We start from the raw sequence: 22,900 nt of genomic DNA, 5'->3' as shown, positions 1-22,900 counted from the left end.
TTCATGATTTACGAGATAGCTGAACTAAAGATAAGCTAAAGTCAACTATTGTATAATAACATTAAGAAAACTTCTATCCAGGCACAACCCCAGGTACAGGTTCCAAATTCGCCCCCTACATCAAGTACCGCTGTGATCCAGGAGAAGAAGTTCCTCCTCAAGCAGATAAAGCCACCCGAGTTTGACGGGAAGGGCAGATTCGTCCAGTCTGATGCTGAAATTTGGATTGAATCTATGGAGGATTACTTCGAAGTAGCTGGTACTGCACCTACCATCAGGCCATGCTCGCCAAATTAAAACTCACCGGTGAAGCTAGACTATGGTGGAAACAATGGTGCAGGGATCAAGGGACTTTAGAGGGGTCCGTTACCTGGGAGAAGTTAAAGCAAGCCGTGTATGGGAGATATTTGCCACCTGCATATCGTACACAGAAAATGAATGAGTTCTATGAGCTAAAACAGTTAGGACTCACCCTTGACGCTTACTACTCTAAATTTTTCTCACTCTTAAAGTATGCGCCACAAATGGACACGACGCAGCACGTGTCCAAATTTTGCGCGGGCTTAAATCCACCTGTAAATACCCGTCTCGAATCTATGCGACCATCGGATCTTCAGGATGCACTCATTTGAGCGGCACCTATAATTCAGGAAGTGCAAACTAGACCGAGGGGTAACAAAAATTGGTCTTATAGCGACCCGAACAGAGGGGCATTCAGACCCCAAGTTAAGAGAGTTCAAGGACACAATCATGGACAAAGGAAGAAAGCAAGGACAAATAACGTCAATAACTTTGTTCCTACTCACAGTAATGGCCGAAACCTCCGATGTTTCCACTGCAATGAATTCGGTCACTTCAAAAGGCAATGTCCCAAGCTCAGTGAGGGACACCGTCAAAGTGCAGGCCGCGGTCAAGGAGCCGCCACCCGTGGAAGAGGGAGAACTGCCTGCATTACCAATAGGCAAAGATGTGATGCAGAAGGAGAGGAAGATCCGACTATGGAAGCGGAATTCGAAAGAGCGACAGTCCATGCCGCTTTACACAAGAAGGGGCCGAATCGCCAGTTCTCGGTGATTCAAACACCGTCGGACTATCAAGGTAAAGGTTTCAAAACCTTGATTGATTGTGGCAGTACACATTCCTTTATCTCACCAGCGTGTGCTAAAAGATTAGGGATAGCCACAGTAGAAGCTCCTACCCTACTTGTGGAATTGGCAAACGGTCGTGAGGTAACTTGTACCAGGCAAACTGCTAAGGAGGAGTTCTATCTGGGAGGAAAGAAAACCTCAGTCAAATTCAGAGTCATGAATTTAGGTATCCACGAGTGTCTACTCGGGATGGATTGGCTTAAGCCTAATGACGCTCACATCCACTGTGGAAAGGGTCAAGTCTCCTTTCGAAACTCTGAAAGAGAGTTTGTTACAACTCAAGGTGAGGCAGGAGTGCCAAGAATCCAGTTAGCCAAAATATCGCGGATCATAAAAGGGGTTAGAAAAGGATTACCTGTTTACCTGATCAAACTCAACAAATTAGATCAAAGGCAGGAATCTCATGAGGAACCCTCTTGGCTAAAGGAATACGCTGACGTATTCCCTGAGGAATTAACTGAACTTCCCCCTCCAAGAGAAGTTGATCATGAGATAAGGCTAATGCCTGGAGCTGCGCCAATTGCAAAGAGACCTTATAGAATGTCCATACCAGAAGCTATTGAGTTGAAGGAACAACTCAAGCAACTGTTAGATCAGGGTTACATCCGGCCTAGCAACTCACCATGGGGAGCTCCATTACTATTCCAGAAAAAGAAAGATGGGACACTTCGACTATGTATTGATTACCGTGGGTTGAATCAATCAACAATCAAGAACAAGTATCCTATTCCTAGAATAGATGAGCTTCTCGATCGCCTTCAAGGTGCAAAGATCTTCTCCAAAATTGATCTCAGGTCAGGTTACTATCAAATCAGGATCAAGGATGAAGATATTCCAAAAACGGCCTTCAATACAAGATATGGGAACTTTGAGTTCTTGGTTATGTCATTCGGGCTTACAAATGCACCTGCCACCTTCAATAGATTAATGCAGGATATTTTTAGACCATATCTTGATGATTTCGTGCTTGTCTTCTTCGATGACACTCTAGTCTATTCTAAACAGGAAGAAGATCATGAACCTCAACTTCGGATTGTCCTTGAGACAATGAGGTCTCATAAGCTATATGCAAAAAGGAAGAAGTGTGCATTTTTCAAACGTCAGATTGAATATCTAGGATTCATAGTATCATCAGAAGGAATATCAGTAGATCCAGCCAAAGTCAGAGATGCGCTTGAATGGCCAATACCGGTATCCGTCAAAGAAATACGTAGTTTTCTTGGCTTGATAGGATGGTATAGGGTCTTTATCAAAAACTATGCTTTGATTGCAGCACCCCTTACCGACTTACTAAAGAAGCAGACTTCTATTACATGGTCAACTCCCGAGCAAAATAGCTTCGACCAATTGAAGCAATGTTTGGTATCAGCACCTGTTCTGAAACTTCCTAACCTCAATAAGGAGTTCGAGGTAGTAACTGATGCCAGCATTCTTGCCTTGGGGTGTGTACTTATGCAGGAAGGTCATCCAGTAGCATATTCTTCAAGGAAATTGAAGAGTCATGAAAAGAATTATGCCACGCATGATCTGGAGTTATTAGCTGTCATCCATGCTCTTAAGCTTTGGAGACACTACCTGTTGGGTAACAAGTTTACTCTAGTAACCGATCATAAGAGTCTCAAATGGATTTTTACCCAGAACGAGCTCAACATGAGGCAACGTCGATGGATTGAAGTATTGGATGAGTATGACTTTGAAATCAAGTATCGACCAGGGAAAGAGAATGTAGTTGCCGATGCACTCAGTCGCAAAGCATTCCTAAATTCCCTAATCTTGCAGAATCCATCAACGGCCAGATCTCTGGCTACAAAGGTATCTATGCCAAGCAACCCTATACTCGAACTAGCTAGAGAGGAAGCATGCCATGATTTGGCCTAGCAAACCATGATAAAAGCAATATCTACCAAGGAGCAGAATCTGAAGTCACAAGCTAAGTATCGGGAATTTTCCATTCATAATGGACTTGTCTACTACAGAACAAGGCTATGTATACCAACAAGCCCGTCACTTAAGCAGAAGATATTATGGGAAGCTCATGATTCCCCCTTCGCAGGACATCCTGGCTATGCAAAAACTCTTAATGCAGTTAGGAAGAGCTACCATTGGGAGAGGCTCAAAGGTGACGTTCTCAAATATGTCACTGAATGTTTGTCTTGCCAATGTATCAAGGCTGAACATGTCATGATGCCAAAAAAATTGCAACCACTTGACATTCCCCAGATGAAATGGGAATTCATCAGTATGGATTTTGTGGTGGGCTTACCCCAAGTCCAAGGAGGATACAACTCCATTATGGTTGTAGTTGACATGCTTACTAAGGTTGCACACCTGATTCCAGTAAAGACAAACTATAAAGCCTCCGACATTGCAAGAGTGTTTATCAAGGAGATATTCAAGTTACATGGGCTACCTAGAAGGATCATTAGCGATCGAGATTCTCTCTTCACTTCACACTTCTGGAGAGCTATCTTTGAAGCTATTGGAACTCAACTCTCTTTAAGCACCGCCTACCATCCCTAAACAGATGGACAAACAGAGCGAGTAAATCAAATCATTGAGGATATGCTTAGGGCATACTGTTGTCGGGAGCCGAAGAGGTGGATTCAGTACTTGCCGTTAGTAGAATTTGCCTACAATGCTTCTTACCAGCAGAGCATTCAAATGACCCCTTTCCAGGCATTGTATGGTCATGATTGTCGAAGTCCCCTAAACTTTTCTGATCCAACCCTAAGAGTTGAGGCTTCAAGACAAATGTTGGAAGACATGGAGGACCAAATAAGGTCAATAAGACAAGACATACAAGCAGTCAAAGATAGACAAAAGGCATATGCGGATTTGAAACGCCAAGAGAAGGTCTTCGGAGAAGGAGACATGGTCTTCATTCGTGTATGGCCGAAAAGGAGTTCTCTATCTCTAGGACAATGCAAGAAGCTAAGTCCAAGGTATTGTGGGCCATATAGAATCCTCAAATGCCTGGGACCCAATGCTTATAAATTGCAACTTCCGGATAACCTAAAAGTTCACAATGTATTCCATATTAGTCTCTTAAAAAAATATGTACCCAACCCTAATCATGTACTTGATGACCAACAAATTGTAATGCCTAGTCAAGGAGTCCTTGAACTAAGACCGGATAAGATTTTAGATGTTAGAGAGAGACAGTTAAGATCTAAAACCTTGAAAGAATGCCTCGTCTAGTGGAAGGATTATCCCGAAGAGGATGCTACCTGGATGGATGAAAGCTCTCTCAACCTTCAATATCCCCAATTTATCTCGAGATGAGGACATCTCGGTTCTTCTAAGGGGGAGAGAATGTAATATTCCCACCCGTGAATATTGACTTCCCGCACACGATGTAAACCTTGTGCAAAGGTTATCTCTCGTATTGAAATTATCGGCGGTATAATGTGTGACCTGCATGCGAGAAATGGGGTCCTCCGCATTGGTAAATCAAAACCGAAAGTTCGAAACCGCAAGTCCCACATAAACACCCTCTTGGGAGGGGAAATTTGAATATTCAAGGCAAATTTTTTTATTTTTATCCCTTTTTCCCCAGCGGATGCACGACTGGAGAAAAGGGAGTGTGGGGGAATGAGATATGGGAAAGTCGTGGCCTGCATGGGAGGGGGGAACCCATGCAAGGGGGCCACGTGGTGGAGGCCTTCTCTCCCCCCCCCCATGCCTATAAAATCATCCCCTACGTGCTGAGGGGAGCAGGGGGGGATACACGTCGCCGTGCTGAAGAGGGGAATGCTAGTCGGAAGGCTGCGTGAGGGAGGTTCGAAGGAGGAGGAGGCTGTCGTGACCACCGTCTGCTGCCGCGACCAGGAACGCCGCCGCCTTGCTGAAAGGCCCAGGCCGCCGCCCATCCTCTTCTTGACCACAACCTCCTTCCCCAATCATTGGGACCCCCCGACGTTGCTGCTGTTGCCCAGAAGCTTCTTAGAAGCTTCTTTAAGAAGCTTCTAAGGTCAAGGCCATAGGCCTTGATCCTATGCGGCTTCCCAGTTTTAAAACCGGGATCGGGAAACTCCTATTCCTATGCGAGGAGAAGGTATCGACCTCCTAGCCGTCTCGAAGAGCAAGAGTAAAGGCTAGAGGGAATCTGCGGAGTCCGTAATCACGTCTACAATGGCTCCCAAGAAGACGCAAGGTGCACCTGCGGGAGGTTCTTCCCCGGACTTACACGTGGATATCACCGTGGATCCACAAATCTAGGTTCCGTAAATATATTTCCACATGAAGAGATGTTTTAGAATACGCTTAACTCCATAGGGAAATTCATTCTACGTTGTCATTAATTCGTCAGTAGTGTTAATAGTACATTCGATAAAATATAGATAAAGGGTCCGTGCATATCATGCATCTATAAAGTTATGAAATGAAAGCACCTAGGCATGTTCAAATTTACCAAGCCAAATTAAAAGGCAACTGAGGAAAATTTGTCTATTTGATCGATTACTAGAATTATTTCATGACATGAAATGGAGCTATTAACATTTTCAATATGATGAACGTGAGTTGTCTATCCATCGTACGACTTTAGAATTATGTTGCCTTATCATGCATTTCAAATTAGCAAGCCTAGAACACCTACCGCCTATCATTCTATGGTTGAAGTTATTAAGTGTATTTTTGACTAGTCATGGAAAGAATAAGCATATGTCGCAATTTAGGAAAAATCTTTATTGTAATGGTTCATGGGGAAAAGTTGTTAACACCCGTAGGAGGTTATCCGAAAAGTAATGGTGGTGTATCAAAAATGAATCTATGGATTGGCATGTGGCATGTGCTTGCAAGAAAGAATATACCAACACTAACTCTACAATAATCTCATTTAACTACGTTGTAGTTATGAAAGGGTTGAATGTTGCACTTTCATCGTGCATAAAATTCATTCATCAAGTGTTGCATTTGGGAAAGGTTGCAGGGTTTAAACAAAGCATGAGATTCTAAAGTGTAGATAACAAGGTAGTAGACATGATTATTTGAAGTAAGTCCTAGTAGGTCCTAAGAAAGTTGGTATCCAGTTTATCATGTATTTTTTTTACTTTACCAATGAAAGATAGAGTGAGTCGCATGTTACATGTATTGTGGTAGTCGAAACTATCCTTCTTCTTTAGATCTAGTTTATTATCTCTAGGGAAGAATTCATCCTTGTCGTGAGACAAGCATAGTGAGTTATTCAAATCACCTAGGCCGCAAGGGATTCGTATGGGCCTGATTCAGTCAATACGATAGATACCCCAAACACTAACTGGGGATTAGCACGTTAAGGACTCGGCCAAGTTTTCCAATTGTCGCTAAGTCGAAACCTTCATGGTCCTACCCACATCCCCGAAATGTTGAGTCAATTGGATGCTCATGCAAACAATAATCTAGGGTTTCCACCCTAAGGATTAATCGTTCAAAATGATGAAACTCGAATTGAGTTGGAACCCCTAGGACAAACGTTGTCGATCTAGCGAAATTAGGGATGGGTTGGGTAAGAAGACACCCTATAACCTGTTTCTCGTCTGAAGATAATTCCGTGACCAGAAAACGCCATTCAATAGGTGAAATGATCTCTTAGAACGGAGGCGACACTTGTGCATCAAGTTGCAACGTCGCATAGCCTTGTGGTTTGATCGCAAGAAAGTTTTGCCATTCCTTGGAATGAGGTTGGCAGGTTCTTGCGCAAGTTTAACTTGCAAGAAGATGGTTAGTCATCCTGTTACATCGCCCTCATTAGGGAAAATTTGCCAAGATAAGGGAAGTTAGATATTTGCTTGGACTCAAATGATTAATCAATAAATTAAAGCGTCATGCCACCGGGATTTACTATTAACAAAACCTAAAGCATTGGTTAAGTTGGGTTAACAGGGTATGACCCTAACCCAAGGACAATAGGAATCTTGCCAAGTTGCAACTGATTCCGGATCGAATGCTGGATGCATTCGGAGAGAAGGATTCACCCCTTAACAGTTTGCCAACTAAACGACCACTGGAATTGATTGTGCTTGTAACAATTTAGAAAGCACTGTTTGCATTGTTTGTTCAAGGAACTAAAGGATGAAAGATATATAAATGCTTCAGGTTGAAGGCCTGAAGGGAGTGGCAACTCAGTTACCCCCGACTGCCTGCCTGACCCTAACCAAGGGGGTTGTTGACCGCGCCGGGAACGTGGACCGAACCCGCCGCGTGAGGTCTTTCCGTTGAGCTCTACTTGGAGCAGGAGGACGCTTGGGTGCCAGGGGGGGCTCTGGCAGTAAATCCCTCGCCTTCCGGGTCCTGCACAAGAGACTAACGTGACTCGAGATTGGATCTCGAGGCCCGCATACTAGTCTACGGGCAGAAGCTTGGAATAGTGATCCCTAGTGGATTACTGGATAGCCCTCGGGCAGATTATGGACAAGCCTACGGGCGGAACTCCTTGTATTTCAAAGATAAATGATGAATGATAATAAAGAAATTGTTTGATACTGTTTTTCTATGTCAGTGATAAGATTACGTGAAGGAACCAGTGCTTAACGGGATTAATCAAGGAAGCTGTTTGTTATATGTCAAATTAATGTGTTAGGTAATTACATAACTAAATCAAACCGAGGAAAGTGCGGAGGATGGAACATGGGTCCGTCCTATGGATGGGTGGTCCCGGTTAGCCGGGAACTTTTCTCAAAAGTCTTGAAGAACAACAGGATGATCATCATCATCAAAACAAATAACGGGAACGATGACCTGGAAGTACATCTTACCTGATTTACGCTGTTTTAGGGGAACGGAATGGGACTATGCCTCATGGCAGAGAGGTTGAGCCTTGCATCCCTCTCGTTTCCCATTCTCCTTGAACCAAGTGCAGCGTGAATCCGCTTCGGACCTGGCGTTTCTGCGTAAAGTAGTTCGCTTGGGTCTGACGCTAGTTGCTGTTAGCTAATGACCAAACAAGAAGAACCCTGATTCCGGTCGATCCTAAGTGGGAAACGGCCAGGATACTTCCGCTACGTGGCAGACGCGGGAAGACCTAGATTGCAAAACCCGTAACATTCCATGGGAGTGCCGGGCGGAGTTTTCTAGACATCCTTCTCGATGGACTACTAAGACGTGTCCTAGATGATTCTAGTGGACACGTTACAATTCCTCTCACTGTACTTTCTTATTCCCCTTTTCAATAAATACGCTTTGCAGGATGGGCATATGTAGTTTTCAGAATGGTCTTATCTTGTTACTGATAGTCGTTATGATGTGTGTGGTTATTGATCTGGTTGATTTATATGATTAAGGGTGTGATATGAATTTATTTTTCATTTTATCTGCTTGATACGAGGTCTCAGGTGCATGTCTGTTGCATAGCATGAAGCTTTTGATCACATTTGTCTAGAGATCATGTCGAATTTTTTTTCTAAGATGTGCCTTGCTTGGGGATAGTTGGTCGAGTCATGTTTCAAACCCTTGGTTGATATATTATCTTTGATCTTTTCTATTGGTTTTGTAGGCATCCCTTTTGTTTGTGATTTGTGTTGTGTGTTCACTATCTGAAGGGCACCCCGTACGCCTCCTCCTATTTAGTACGTCCCATTGATCAATAGGGATTATACTTCCCTACCCAATTTTGAGCCTATTGCAAAAGCTAGCCTTGCATCTTTTGTGGATGCTCCTCTCCCTCTGATTCGAGATTATCCATCCTTTTGTGATGAGTTTCTCATGTCTGCCAATTTCTCCAAGACAGGTTCATGACTACCAAGACACCATCTCACTACTTGTCCAAGGAGCTCTTCACAACTTCCAGGATAGTTTTAAGAGGGGTTGCCATTGACTGGAGCACTTACCTTTTTACATGAAGATGGACCAGCATTTTGTCAAGGTGACTAGAGGAAATGTTACCAATGTAACCTTTGGTTCGTATTTATATGCTTTTTTGACATATTCAGGTCTTAAGAAGGGTGTTTAGATGATTTAGAACCCATTGACATAGAGGATATTGATTCCCCTCCTCCACTGGTCACTCAGCGGAAGCACTTGAAGTGTGTAGCAGAGACAATTCCACCAGTCATTCCTTCAGTGTTAGTTCCTTCTAACTCTAGAAGTGAACTCCCTGCCTACCTCACATGTAATAACTTATTTAGGACACGTTGAGAGGGTTCTTTGGATATATCAGTTCCTTCACTAAACCGCTTAGTGATAGCAGATGCCATCCCTTTCCTTTGTAAAGACATCTAGAGTTCTATTGAACTCTTAGTGTGAGAGCTTGTGGTCAACAATTATATTCCTCTTTCTATGAAGAATTGAGGCAATCCATGGACTAGGCGAATAAGGCAACCACAGAGCTAGCCTCTGCCAACGACACTCTTTCTGATATGTTTAAGTAGATGGAAAAGCATACCAAAATGATTGAGATTCAGAGAGAAGAAATATCTTCTTTGAAAAATCTGTTAGCAGAAGCTTAGTCTGAGATCACCAAGGTTTCTCAAGAGAAAGAGAAAATGTCCAAAGAAGCTCAAGAGTTCAAGACACTTCTATATACGAAACTCTTAGACTTGCAGACTGCTCATAATATAGTGGAAGCTTAAGCCTCCCAGATTAAACAATTGAAGGACCAACTAGCATAGTCATGATCCATTCCCCCAAAATCCAGTGTCCCCATGATTCCTTCTATGTCTCAGTAGGACTTGGGAGGGACTTGGATGCTCTTCAACGGAATGCCACTTTATGTCCTTTATTTCGGGCTAAGGTTGAGAGATTACAGTCTAGAATGGATATCTTATGGACTACCTTTGAGCAATTTATGGAGTTTATTTCTCACATCCACTATTTCTTTGTTCATTATCAACAACAGAAGTTATCCTTTTATGTTAAACTTTCAACCATGGATTTATCTCCTCCAGAGGATGGATGGAGTGGCACCTGGTCTACGGATCTATTGTCTGAAGTAGCCAAGATGGTGTTTGAGGATTCGGTAGTCCGAGATTCAATGTCGATGTCCTATATGTACCTTAGAGGTGACTTGTTAATTCCAGATGATGAAGACCTCTCTTGATATGTTGGAGATGTAGTCTTGCAAACAATACTCTATGTACACCAGTTGAAGCTTAAGATTGATGAAATGTTTCAAAAGTATTCTTCTAGAGTAGCGGACTGTCCAGAGGATTCTTGGCATCCTATGCTGGATTCTGTGATCTTAAATCAAAGACAGTTAAAGGCTTCATCTCATGTGCAATACGCCAACCAACTGAGGGTGGATTTGTTATCCCATCTTTCCAAGCAACCTCCTTTTGATCCTTTATTTATTGAGGCCTATGCTAGACGTTCTACCTTAGGACCATTAGTTCCATCCTTGACCTACTATCAACAAATGGCTCATAGGTATAAAACTTAGCTATCTCTTTTCCATGTCATTTTACCCCTTCTATTTCAACCTAAAGATGCACCCCATATTCCTATTTTTACGCAATGTCATTTTATCATTGATCGGGTATTTTCTCCCCTTCTTCCTTGTCCTCTCCCTTCTCATTTCCTATCCATGTTCCCACCACATTTCCTTACTCTCTTCCTTTTTGATACTACTAAATTTCTAGATTCTCCTACCTTATCTTATTCTTCTTTTTACGACTTCTCTTATCCCTTATTTCATTCAAGTCTCTTTTATCTTTTATTCAAAATCCCCCTCAATTGGTTACAAAATATGAAGGCTTTGATCAGACAATCTTGAGAAGAAGAAGGTGGAGTACTGGAGATTCTTTGATGGGACCCCGAATTAACTGGCATGTGATTCCAAGAGAATGGAAGACTACAAATGATGCCAAGAGGCATATTTCACGGTGGATTCCGTGCCACGGTGGATTCCGTGAGGTTTTACGGTGGATTCCGTAAACTTTTATTATTGGGGCTCATACACAAAGTGGATTCTTTGTGTGAGAAGTCGATGGGGACGCCTATCCTTTTCAGGCATTTTGTTAATTTAGTGTGTACATGGGTGATTCCATAGCGGGTGATTCTGCAAAATACATATTTAAATTAATAAATATTTATGAGTTTAGAGTGCACACTCGTGATAAATTAAGGTTAGGATTGATTTCTAACCAATTGATTTATTTAGTTGAAGATTGCTAGGTATTCATTTTTGTCGGTTTAATTGTATTATTTTACTAACGATTGTGAATGCTTCAGCTGATATGTAGAGATAGCAGCAGTGGCGGTGGAAAGCATTGGAGGATAGCGTGTATTCGAGTTATCATCTATATTTTGATGGGCGCATACCTTAGGCATGTCGCCTATATTTTGTCGCGCCTATTTATCAAGGCGTTTGATATTTATTTATTATTTTTGTATGCGGATGGGTGCATGATTTAGATATTTGTATTTGGACATTGTATTGGGTATGCTTGACTTCTTGGGTACCCATTAGCTTTATTTCTATTTGGCACAAAAGCAAACTCAAAAGCCAAAAGCGTGCTATTTTGTAATTTGGGCTATTATTTGAGCTTGAAGATGATTAATACATAAAATACATGCTTTGTGGAGCGCTCACACAAGGTATAGGGAGAGATTGCACCCAATTGGTCTCTTGTTCATGTCGTGCAAGTCTTCTACATTGTTTTATGTGCAAAAAGTAGAGTTCTTTTGTTCTTGGGGACCTTTTGACGCTCACTACGCATGCTTACGGCGTCTGATCTATGCACCAATGGTATCAGAGCGAAGCTGAGATCGAGAGCTTTCAATCGCTTACCATCTTGCGCAAAGGCGGAGATCCTAGAACGAACGAGCTCTACAGCCAGTTTCATTGCAAATGGTCGATATGGGTGAATTCGTGGCGGTCAAGAACCTCTATCTGCAGCCTCTGATCGTGAAGGACCGACCTGAGGAGGCACAGGACCAGGTCAACATCTCCTTCTTCAAGTCGTTTTGAACCAGACTGAGTAAGCTTCCATACCCAAAGAAAAAGTTCAAAAGCTTAAGTCAAAGCTTAGTAAGCCTTATTAGTAAGCTTTAAAAAGCTTACTTAAAAACGAAAATTCAAGGATTGTGGCCGCGGCATACTGACAACTTAATTTGCGTGAAATACAGCCCCTCCCCTTAATTGTCGACAGTCAGGATTCACAAAGCTTTAGTTACATAAGCTTTAAAACTTCCTAATCTACCAAGTTCACCAAGTTCTATTACTTCTGCAAGTTCTATAAATCCACAGAAGTCAAAACAGACTTATCTCAATTACTGCCATAAAGACTATTCCTGCGCAGAAGCACAGAATTGCGGAATTGCTCCCTTGAAGACTCTGTTCACACACGCAGACTTGCTGGACCAGTTTCAGCAAATGCAGAAGGTCATACACAGTTTATACACAGTTTCTACGAAGACTACAAATCCCGCAATTGCAAAAGAGAAATACCGTAAAAGCCAAACAAAAATATATAAGCCTTGTATACCTGACTTTGAGCTACGCTCATCCCACTAATCAGAATTCGAGAGTGTGAGGTCTTTTGAATTTTACAAGATGACGGAACAAAACATGGATGATTTAATGGTTGAAGGTGATTTTCCCGAACCAACGATGGAACAAAAATTGGATTTGTTTATGATGCAGCTTGATGAAGAATGAAGAGCTCGACAAGCTTTGCAAGTTCAATTGGCCAATTTGCAACGATCTACTACCGACAAAGATGGACCGCAACCCTAAGATCTTATTCGACGTACCATCGATGCGACGCTCGAAGCCCAACCCATCCGCAAAGAAACAAAGATAAGTAAAAGAAATTTCAAATTTCGTACTTTCAATGGATCTCGAGATGGAAAGAATATACTTGCATTTATCACTCAGTTTGATGATTACTTTCATGAAGAGACTATGCTGAGAAAGACAAAATTAAATGTGTCACTAATCATTTAGTCGATCGAGCATCTCTATGGTGGACTGTGGTTCGCAAGAGCATTGATTGTCCCACTACGTGGGAGAGTTTCCAAAAGAAGTTTTTGCAGAATTTCCTTCCTCCTCAATTCCATGAAAAAGCCATAAAGCAATGGGATCTTCTTCAGCAAAGAGATCATGAACCTATTTCCCAATACACTGAACGTTTTTGGAATGCCCTACTGCAACTCCGAATGCTCGAAGATGTACCTGAAGCGACTCACAAACACAAGTTTATGTCTGGCTTACTTGGACATTACTATGCTGAAGTCAATATGTTCAAGCCAACAACCCTTGAAGATGTAATTTCTTTGGCTCATGACACTGAAGACAAGATTCGAGGAAGAGACAAGCGTCCACAACAATTTCAAGCAAATGGTAACTATGGTTCCAAGCAATTCAATTCAAATTTTAGAAGATTCAATCAAAGTCGTTTTCTTCCATCTTCATTCCGTAAGTCTTGGACACGACCACCTGCTTTGCCATCAAATACCAATCTAAACCCTAAGCCATCCTCACAGCCAAATCCCAATATTCCTAGACTTCCTGCAATTATCAACAATGTATCTAAAGCCAAACCTGTAGTTTGTTACAAATACCATCAACCTAGACATCTAGCAGCTAATTGTCAATTGAAAAAGCCACCTGTCCATATCAATTATCTTGGAGCAATGGAAGAAGAAGAACGTGATGAAATGCTTGATTTACGGAACATGATGACGACATTGCTACTCCTTCAGATACTTTGCCAAGTATGCCAACTCCATATTCTTTGTTGACAATGAAATGTTTAGTGCATGGTAAAGAAAAGATTATTTTGCATGATGATGGTAGCACACATGATTTTATTTCTGCAAAGTTAGTGAAAGAATTGAATTTACAAATTGTTTCTACACATTATCGCATTAAAGCAGCATTCCTAGGCATGAGATATAATGGAACACAAGAGATGCATAACTTAAATATTAAAATTAGTGAATACACTGAACAAAGAAATTTCCTAGTTGTACCATTACAGTCTAGTGATATTATCCTACGTATGCCTTGGCGTCATCAATATAATCCTGACATAGATTATTCTATGCATTCAATTAAATTTTATTTTCAAGGAAAACAAATTACATTGCATGGTATGTACGCTTCTAATAATTTTCCACTGCTTACTCATACCCAAGTGAGCTCAACGTGCATTACGTAAAAGTAGCAAATCTTATTTAACTTGGGTAAATGAACTTCAAGCTAAAGAAAAACATATGTATCCTAAGCATACACAATTTCTTGCTCAATTTAAAGATTGTTTTACTGATGATTTACCACCTGGACTACCACCTTCACGTCCTGAAGATCACAAAATAGATTTAATTCCTCGTACACAACCACCATGTAAAGCACCATATAGGCATAACCAGATTGAACAGAAAGAAATTCAAAATCAAGTAGAAGAATTGCTAAACAGAGGATTAACTAGACCTAGTAGTTCTCCATTTGGTACACCTGTTTTATTAGTAAAGAAGAAGAATAATACTTATGGCATGTGCATTGATTATCGTGTCCTAAATAAAATTACAGTTAAGAATAGATATCCGATTCCTAGGGCAGATGATCTTATGGATAAACTACAAGGTTCTGCCATATTCAATAAGATAGATCTTAAATCTGGTTATCATCAAGTGAGATTGGATACATCTGATATATTCAAAATTGCATTTAGAACACAATTTGGACATTATGAATTTCTAGTGATGCCTTTTGGTTTAACTAATGCACCTGCTACATTTAGTCGAATGATAGATCGCATATTCTTGAAATATCAGCATTGTGTTATAGTATTCTTTGATTATATATTAGTATTCAGTAAAAATGAGAATGATCATTATAAACATCTGTCTTTAGTTTTCAAGTTAAAAGATAATCAATTGCATCCTAATCCAAAAAAAAGTGAATTCTTTCGAACAAAAATTGAATATCTAGGTCACATTGTTTTATCAGAAGGTATTAAGATTGATCCTAAAAAGATAGAAGCAATTTTAAATTGGCCCATACCCAAAAATGTGCATGAGTTACGTTCTTTTCTAGGTCTTGCTAGCTTCTACAGAAAGTTTGTGCGAAATTTTTCATTACTTGCTTTGCCTTTGACTAAACTTTTAAAGCAAGGTATTGTTTATAATTGGACTGAAAATCAACAAAAATCTTTTGATTTATTTTTTAGTAGTTACTGATGCTAGTGGATCTGGAATAGGAGCCGTACTTATGCAAGATAATCATCCTATAGCCTACTCTAGCTATAAACTGAAACCATCTGAACTTAAATATTCTACTTATGATAAAGAATTGCTAGTTGTAGTACAAGCCTTACGTCAATGGAAACATTACTTAATGGGTTCTGAATTTATGATTAAGACTGACCAACAAAGTATTAGACTTCTCCTTAGTCAACCCCAAATATCTTACCGACATATTAAATGGGCAGCTTTCATTCAGAGTTTTCATCCCCTTATACAATATCAACCAGAAAAAGAGAATGTAGTAGCCGATGCTTTAAGTAGAAGACCGACAATTCATAATATTTCTGTGATATCATTTGATTCTCTTATCCCTATGAAAGATACTTATCATCAGGATATTACTTTTCAATCTGATTGGAATAAATTAGTTGCAAATAATTCGATTCCTATTGATTCACTATCTTACAATAATGGATTCATGTTTTATGAAAAGAGATTATGTGTTACAATTCCATTTAGATCGTCTGTTTTGAATGAGATTCATTCTCCTCCATATCAAGGTCATAGAGGTATTATATCTACTTTGCGTACATTGACTGAAGATTTTTATTGGCCACATATGAACACTAATGTATCTAACTTTGTTTCTGAATGTTTAGTTTGTCAAAGAGTTAAGAGGCACCATGGTAAACAATATGGTTTACTAATGCCTTTATCTATTCCATCAAGACCATGGGAACAAATTTCTATGGATTTTATTACTAGTTTACCTAACACTAAAGCTAACCATGATATGATTTGGACTGTTGTAGACAGGTTTAGCAAACATGCATATTTCATTCCATGCAAGAAAACTCTAACTGCATCTCAAGCAGCTCAATTGTTTTTGAAAACTGTATTTACTAATCATGATTTACCAAAAGTTATTATTTCTGATCGTGATTCTATATTCTGTAATACTTTTTGGATTACTCTATTTGCTAACTTAGGCACAAAGATTGATTTTTCATCTGCATTTCATCCTGCAACTAACGGTCAAACAAAAGCTACTAACAATACTATTTTAGATCTTTTATGTGCTTATACTATTTCAAAACCACACACATGGGATACACATCTACATTTACTTCAGTTTGCATATAACAATACACCACTCACAACTACAAAGAAAGAACCATTTGAAGTGATTTATGGATATAGATTGTCTACACCTGTTGCTTCATTATCAAATAAAATTCAGAGTGCTGATCATATTGCTAATATGCATGCTACTATTTTTGATGAAGTTAAAGATATGATTGCCAAAGCCCAGTAATCATATACAAAGCAAGCAAATAAGAAAAGAGAGGCTATGAATTTTAAAGTTGATGACTATGTTTGGTTATGAATAGAGAAACATAGATTACAAAGTGTAGATAAATACCCACTTGTAAAATTAGCACCTAGATTCTATGGACCATTCAAGATCATACACAAAATCAATGACAATGCCTTTAAACTAGAACTACCACCACATTGAAAAATTCACAACACCTTTCACATTAGTTTATTACGACCCTTTAGAGGCCAATTACCTGTACACCTTGTCTATGAAAACCCTCCTTTACTAGATGAACAGACTGAAATTCTTGAGCCTGAAGCTATCATAGATACTGACTTCATGACCACTAGAACTGGCCGTAGATATTCTAGATATTTGGTCAAGTTTAAAAACCATCCTGTTGAAGAGGCCCAATGGATGCACGCTAGAGACTTAAATTCTTTCCCCACTCTATTAGCTCCACATTGAGCTAATAGCAATTGAGGACAATTGCTATCCCACCCCAGGGGTATGATGCCAGGAGGCATATTTCACGGTGGATTTCGTGCCACAGTGGATTTCGTGAGGTCTTATGGTGGATTTCGTAAACTTTTATTACCGGAGCTCATGCACAAAGTGGATTCTTTGTGCGAGAAGTCGATGGGGACGCCTATCCTTTTCGGGCATTTTGTTAATTTAGTGTGTACATGGGTGATTCCATAGCGGGTGATTCCGCAAAATACATATTTAAATTAATAAACGTTTTTGAGTTTAGAGTGCGCACTCGCGATAAATTTAGGTTAGCAGTGATTTCTAACCAATTGATTTATTTAGCTGAAGACTACTAGGTATTCACTTTTGTCGGTTTAATTGTATTATTTTACTAACGATTGTGAATGCTTCAGTTGATGTGTAGAGATAGCAGCAGTGGCGATGGAAAGCATTGGAGGATAGCATGTATTCGAGTTATCATCTATATTTTGATGGGCGCATACCTTAGGCATGGCACCTATATTTTGTCGCCCCTATTTATCAAGGCGTTTGATATTTATTTATTATTTTTGTATGTGCATGGGTGCACGATTTAGATATTTGTATTTGGACATTGTAATGGGTATGACTTCTTGGGCGCCCATTAACTTTATTTCTATTTTGCACAAAAGCAAACTCAAAAGCCAAAAGCGTGCTATTTTGTAATTTGGGCTATTATTTGAGCTTGAAGATGATTAATACATAAAATACATGCTTTGTGGAGTGCTCACACAAGGCATAGGGGGATATTGCACCCAATTGGTCTCTTGTTCATATCATGCAAGTCTTCTACATTGTTTTGTGTGCAAAAAGTAGAGTTCTTTTGTTCTTGGGGACTTTCTGATGCTCACTACGCGCACTTACGGCATCCAATCTGTGCACCATCAAATCAAGCCTTTCACAACTATTTACATTTTTCTCAACTTCATTCTCAACTTTGGATCCATCAGTGAGACCGACTGCCCATTTTTCATGGTATATAGCCTTTATGCACCATCACTCTCATGGTGATTAAAAGCAAGTGCCAAAGTTATATTTGGATGTCAATATAGGTGTGGATACTTATCAGTTGAGTGTGCTTTATTTTCATGCTTTGTGCTTGCCAAGCAAATTTGTTATCCTACCAGAGAGAATGTGTTATTTACAATTCTTGCAAAATTCTCCAAAAATCTTTGTGGATGAATCTTTATCCCTAGAAAGGTTTAAAAATCATCAATCCTTTAAAAGGAATCATCTTCATTGATCCATTATCCTTTGTAACTTTGATGCTTGATCAAAATACATCTATATACCTTTTTCTTCCAATGAGGTGCCATTCAAATATTGTTTGTGTAAGTAGTGTGAGTTGTGGTATGTGTATATTGTTTATCTTTATTGAATGGAGCTGAAGTTGAAGCTGGATTGATGAATAAGATATTGGATTACAAGCTAGCAGAGAAGATGATGTTGATTTAAAGAAAACTCTTATATCCTTTATAAGTTTGTATTGCTATCAATTTTTTTTGAAAAAATGGAGATAATATCCAAAAGAGTGTTTTCCTTTCGTTGTAGTATTATCAGATATATAGACTACTTATTGTTGGGGTCGTGATTGGATGATTTTATGAAGTGCTGTTGAACACAAAAGATCACATTGAGCTCTTTACTGAACTTATATTCTTCTATTCCTTAGGTTGCAAGGACGTCTCCTTTCTAAGTGTGGGGATATGTTGAGAGTGGAAAAAGACTGAATTTTAACTGATTTTTGTTGTTTTTGGTGGACTGAATGATTGATTTGGTATGATGTTTGATTGATTTTAGAATGATTTGGATAGGTTTGGATTGATTTTGATAGCTCATGATATTTTTTGATGAAGATATATTGATGTGATAGGTTTTGATGATGTTTTGCTAGCTTCTGTATGATCTTGTTTGAGCCTGTTGAGCTTCTATTTTCCTCAGTTTTGTTTGAGTAAGTGAGGTTGGGATATTGAATGATGAAATTTAAGGTTGTATGATAGCTTATTGAGTGACTTATGATGGGTTTATTTGGTTTTATTTGAGCTAAATGTTTATTGTTTAGTTGCTGTTGAACCTCTGTAGACCTTATGTTCCTGTTCTGTTATGTTCTGTAGATCTTATTAATATGTGTTATGTGATATGAAGGTGTAATTTGGGAAGGTTTTCTAACTTTTGGAAAGGATGAATCTAAGTTCAAAAGAGCTAAAAAAATGGAAATGCCATATTAGAGAATTTAGGAATCTCCCAAGTCCCACTTTCAAATGAGGGGTAAAGATTTGGCCATTTGGCTAAATCTTAACCCGTGCTTCAAAGTGAGACTTGGAAGGACAACCTATAGAGTAATTAGGGTAGACTCCACTTTTAAGTAAGGGAAAAAGATTTGATCATGTGGCCAAATATTAAGTATATTAGGAATTTTCAAACTATATGAGAATTTCCAAAATCCCTAATATAGTGTTTGGAAGAAGTAGTTGTTGAAGAATGAAGTGAAGTGACGGTGTCAAAGACTTTACTGTTCATAATATAAATCATGGGATTCTTATGAACACAAAAGAGCTTCATTGGAAGTTATATGAGAAAATTTACATACAAAATTCAGACATTGTTATCCAATAACCACCTTAGTTATACAAGTTCTTTTGTATTTAGCATATAATTTTCAGTTATACCATGTATTTTTATGAAAAATAAGTCTATGGGAACCTACAACTTGGTCATCTGGAAGGAATTGACAGTCTGCAGGATAAATCACATTAATTCAGGTACAAAAATATGGTAAGAACCCAAGAAAGATGCCAAAAACTGCCAAAAGTCCACTAGGTCCACATGGGACCAGGAGTAACAGACTTAAGTGACCAGCAAGTGACCTAGACTGGTCAAAAAGTGACCTGGGACTGAGCAGGGAGCAGCCCGCGTTTTCGGCGCAAATTGCAGGCTGCACTGTCTGAGGCAAACTAGAGAGAGCTGGAGCTATGGTGCATGAAATGGAGCATGCAAACTGAAGATCAACATGCCCAACTACTGAAGATGTAAACATGGTGAGAGCTTCACTTCTCTGCCTCTTTGGTCTGATGAAAATGCATGCTGAAACAGTCTATAAAAGAGGGAAATCTGAGAGAAGAGATTCAGCCTACTCTTATGCACAACTTCTCTTATTTTGTTTACCTTATTCTTGGTCCAATGAAGCCCGACTTGTACCCAAGTACTTGAGTGACTTTGGGGCAAGCAAAGGGTGAGGATATTGAAGACTTATGGGCTGTTATGGGCTGAAATAACCAGTCATAAACAGGGCAGCCCACTGTTATGGTCCATTTTTATGAGCAAAAATAGGATTTTTATGGTTGTAATGGAAGGAAATGACCTCTTTTCTTCAGGACATTGTTCATGAATGATTAGAAGTGCTTCCTCTTGAGTTTATGCACTCATTTTGAACTTGATTATGGGCTGGAATTTTCTATTTTAAAATAGGGCTGAAGCTAAAATTATACTTTTTCAATTCATTTCATGTATCTTTGGCCCAAATCTTGGATGCATTTGAATCTATCAGCAATATACTTGAACCAAAGGGTTGAAATCCATCTATGTACTTGAAATAAATGCCATTAGAGCTTGCATTTGACATTCATAAATGAATTGAGAATCTGAAAATATCCTTTATGATATGATGTATGTATCCAAAGGCATTGATGTAATCAAGTTAGTCTTATTCCTTCTGTTCATGTATGCTAAGTACATAGTGAAAAGGCTTGAACTCTTCTTCCGTACCTAAATCATTTCTAAATCTCGGATCTTATTAAACCCCAATCCATTTTCCCTTCCCGAATCTTGAATCCTAAACTCTTCTTTTGCACTAAAGCCCCGGTGGTAGACCTTCAACTCTTAAGGTGACGACAGTGGTGAGCCGACGTGAAAGTCCGCTGCGGAAGAAGAAGTCCAATGGGAGAATCATCAAGTTTGGGAGGAGATGCTTTGCAACAGTTGGTTCATCTAATGCAAGAGAGCCAACAACAGTAGCAGTTGCAATTGCAACAACAACGGAGACAAGAAGAAGAGCGGATTGATGCTGCTGCCATTAAAGCCTTAGAAGCAGTTGGGCATGAGCTCAAGCAATTTAATGGGCAAAAATTGTCCTCTTTTATCCACCTCTACATTGACAAGATGGTCTTATTTGGAGTTCCTCAACATGCCTGGAGCCGTTACTTTGCTCGCCTGGCTATGCATGGTCTCTAGGACCGAATTCATGGTCTTTTCCAAAAAGATGCTGGATGGACTGTGTTCAAGAAGGCTCTTTGAGAATAATTTTTCCTTGAAGATTCTAGCCTTATGACAAAGAAAGTCTTCACCGAATGTGTCGAAAGGCCTAATAAGTGTTTAACCGCTACTGCTCTTCATCGAGAATTTGAAAGAAAATTTGCCCAACTAGATCCTGATGACCAACAAGGTATGGAAAGTCAAAAGATTGAATTATTTTTAAAGGCTGTAGATTCTTCTCTTCAGGAGAAATTGACTGACCGACTTGAAGACCCTGACTCTGAGTCGGGATTGAAGACTGCTTGGAGTGATGTTATTGAAGCAGTTAATATGATTGCTCGAAGAGAGCGATTACGTCTAAGATGGGGATCAACCCCCCCAACAACTGATTCTATGAAGGAGCCTATTCCAGTTTCTCGTCCTCTTGTCTCTATGGCCGAGCAATCAAGAAATTCTGCTGTTCCTTCTCCAAAAAAGGATGTCATGGACGAGCTAATTAAAAGCATGCGGGATCTCCATGTTAATTGAACATAAATTAATTCTAATGTAGAAAGGCTTGATGTAAAAGTAGAAGAAAGGGGTCGGTCAACTGCCCAAAGGCCTGCACGAGAAGGCTTCAAAAGACGCTGCATTTGGTGTGATAGTCTTCAGCATGACAAGAGGGAGTGCGGTGCATTCCGTGAAGCTGAAGCACAAAAATTGGTCTTTTGGAAGGATGGTAAAATTCATGCAACCGAAACCGGGCTTCCTCTTGAGCCAAACTTCGGCAACGGTGGCATGAAGAAAAGATTGGAGGATTTGGCAACAAGAACGGCCTATGCAGCGGTTGATGCTGCAACTTATGGGTTGCAAATTGAGCCAACTAATGAAATTGTTAAAGCATGTAAAATTAATGCAAAATCTAAAGTGTGGACGCAGGCCTTGGAACGCATGGAGCAAGGCAAAGCAACTAAGGATGATTTAACCACTGCCAGTCAATGTATTCGAGGGAGAACTGAATTGTCCAAGCCTGTGGATTCATTTTTAGCTTTTGCCCGGTTAGCTGAAATTAATAATCAAGATACCATGATAGAAGAAAAGAGAAGAAGGGATGAAGATGTTGCCGGTCCTTCTTCTTCAGGACCGACTAAACGCATAACAAGAAGTAAACCAAACCAACATAAGGCTGCTGAAAATCCGCTGCCACCAGAATATGACATGGGAGATGCCCCTCAAGCAAAGAAGACAGAAGAAAAAATAAAAAGCAAACATCCCAGTTACAAGTTGCAGTCTGACATAGAGACCGCAACGGATCTTAAACGGATCCTAGAAGAAAGAATTCTTGGAAGTAGAATTGAATTTACATTAGGTGAAATTCTGGGTATTGCAAAACGAGGATTTCATGATGTAATAATTGATGTAATTAAACGAAAAAGACAATATGTTGGTGAGAAAACTGAAGAATCTATACATGCTTTTTTGCAAGTACTTCATGTATATTTGCAGGATGAAGAGAAGCTGAAAACTCAAGGGATTCGGTTGGAGGAAATCAAAGAATTGATTGCAGCCATAGAAGCCAAAGATGAAG

The sequence above is a fragment of the Lygodium microphyllum genome, chromosome 9, assembly GCF_053477565.2.
Source record: "Lygodium microphyllum isolate KBCC chromosome 9, Lygodium_microphyllum_v1.1.10, whole genome shotgun sequence".
In the NCBI taxonomy this organism is placed as follows: Eukaryota; Viridiplantae; Streptophyta; class Polypodiopsida; order Schizaeales; family Lygodiaceae; genus Lygodium; species Lygodium microphyllum.
Note: the sequence above shows the minus strand (reverse complement) of the source record.